A 2647-nucleotide genomic window follows, 5' to 3' on the forward strand; every position below is an offset into this window, starting at 1 on the left:
CGGTAGTTACTCTAAATACCAACAGAGAGGGAAAGAGTCTTCAAATCAAGTATCAACACTATTCGCTCTGTACACAGGGTAGATAGGGACGGGCAGCTTAGATATTGGCTATCTAAAATGAGGGGGCAATAAAGGTTTCAAGAGGGAGCTTAGTTTAAGAGGGTGGGGGGGAAAAGAGTCCCCACTGAACAGCTATCATCTTGTCTAGATGGGTCTGGTGAAAAGAGATGGGGATAAGATTCGTAAGATTCAATAGTGAATAATTTGTTACATGACTAATTGCGACTGTCACAATTGTAAAGGTAGAAGGTTTGTAACAAAAAAAGGGGAGTGGTTAATCTTACAGTCCAGAAACAGAGGACCCTAGGACCATCAAGAGAGGAATGCACAAGTAGAATACGGGAACTTATCCAGAGAAGCAGCAAAGCCAGAGATGTAGGCAGAGATGGGGGCATGGAATGGGGGAGCGGCTGAGGACTCTAGATTCATTGACTAAGAAGAGAAGGACTAAGAGCTGGTGGCCAGGAGCAGACTTCCAGAATGTGCCCTTTAGAGATGTAAATTATTATATATGCCTGAGTGATTTTGTTTGCTTGTTTGTTTGTGTGTTTTTTAAAAAGTTAGAGTGGGTAGAGAGAAATATTGTTAACTGATGGTACATGGAGAGGTTTATAATCAATGTAATGAAACAAGGTATATGAATTGTTGAGTGTGAAACTGATGATATGCCCTGCAAACTTTCACTCAATCCACAATAAAAACTTTAAAAAAATAATAATAATGAAAGGAAACAGAAGAATTGTTGGATGATATTGGGGACTCTTGAAGAAAGCAAAAGATCATTTAAAAAAAAAGGAAAGAAAGCAAAAATGTCATTAAAAAGGCAAGAAAGAAAGAAAAAAAAGGCACAAGATAGATGTGAGAAGATACTCTGCAACTTGCTCTTGAGCATAGAGATGCTAAAGCAACTAGAATAAAAGAGGGGAAAAAAAGAGCTGAACAGAAAATTTCAAAGGGCTGCTTGATAAAACAAAGTCAGTAAAATGAAGTGTGGGAAAAACTGGTACTCAAAAACCAAAACATCATCAAGATTTTTCAAGCCAAAAGAGCTTAAGAAAAATTCAATACTTGAATTATAATATTAAAGGATTGTATTTCAAATTATTGAATGATACAGAAAGCCACAAAAGAGGATGAAAGGAATATATAGACTCACTGTTATCAAAAAGAATTGATTAATGCAAAAACATTTCAAGAAGTAGAATATGATCAAGAACCAATGGTATTGAAGGAAAAATTCCAAACTGCACTGAAAATATTGACAAAAGAAAGCCTCCAAGAATTGTCAGAATACAAATTGAAATGTTCTTTTTGATTTATTAATGTGACACTGTTTCTCTTAAATTATTTATTTCTGGAATTGTAAACCATGTGGTTGCCAGAATCAAAATGAGCCAAAGCAGTCCATTTCAACTCACTAATGCCTAGCATATCAAAGTTTAAGTGTTCCATTTTATTTTTGTCAACTTCAGTTTTCCTAGATACATACTTTGTACATTCTATGTTCTAATTATTGTTTTGTTTTTCTTTCCCATCATGACAATGCATCTGTTCATTCTTCAAAGGTAGCAAGGAATATTACAAAGTATTTCATTTGGAAAGTTTACTTCATACACCTTGTTGTCATTAGGTGTAGTCAATCTGTTCCAATTCTATGACCAATGTAACAAAACATTGTCATGGCCTGTGCCTTACTCACAATTGTTTTTATTCTTGAACTCATTAAGTTGTTACTGTGCCAATCCGTCTCATTTTCACTGGCCATCCACTTTACCAAGCATGATGTCCTTCTCCAGGGAATGGTATCTCCTGCAATGATGTACAAAATATGAGAGACAAAGTCTCTCCATCCTGGCTTCTAAGGGGCAATTTGTCTGTATTTCTTCCAACACAAATTTGTTTGGTTTTCTAGCTGTCCATAGTACTTTAAATGTTCTTCTCCAACACCATAATTCAAATTCATCAATTCTTCTGTGGTCTTTATTCATTGTCCAACTGTCACATGCAGATTTGCCTTTTGCAATCTTTTGGTTTTTTACATTTTACTTCCTTTAGAGTTGATAATAGACCAGTTAATATTTTATGCAAAATTGTACACCAAACACTAAAGCCAGTGATAATGAAACTGAAAAAAAAAATGCTACCAACTTACATCTGAAATTTATCAAATATGCAATCAATATTTATTAATAATTGCTGGTGATTAGGATGGGAAGGATGGAAAAAAATAACAAGGATAAACTTTTGAAAAATATGGCTTTGGTGATAGAAATTATACTGGATATTTCATGATAGACTTTTATAAGATCAAAGACTTTTTCACTGTAAGTATATATTTTAAATAGCATAAAAGGAAACTATATACATGTACCTCACCAGATGGAATAAACAGGAATAAAATTTAGTACATCATGGGAAGAGATGGTGAAAAAGCTCAATATAAACAGTTATAATAATTAACTGTGAAACAGCTCATCAATTTCTCATGGGCAAGTTACACCTAATACTGAGACATTATTAAAATAAGTCCATGAGAACCAAATATGGCCTTGAACATATACCACCTGAATTTAAAGACCATCTCAAG

General features: G+C 34.2%; 1 protein-coding gene across 1 annotated transcript in view; it reads left to right on the forward strand.

Moving 5' to 3' along the window:
- LOC102815185 (olfactory receptor 2L3-like) overlaps positions 1–2647 on the forward strand; it is an 8070-nt gene that overhangs the window by 5097 nt on the left and 326 nt on the right. The window lies entirely within an intron of this gene.

Source organism: Chrysochloris asiatica, unplaced genomic scaffold, assembly GCF_000296735.1.
Source record: "Chrysochloris asiatica unplaced genomic scaffold, ChrAsi1.0 scaffold00441, whole genome shotgun sequence".
Classification (NCBI taxonomy): Eukaryota; Metazoa; Chordata; class Mammalia; order Afrosoricida; family Chrysochloridae; genus Chrysochloris; species Chrysochloris asiatica.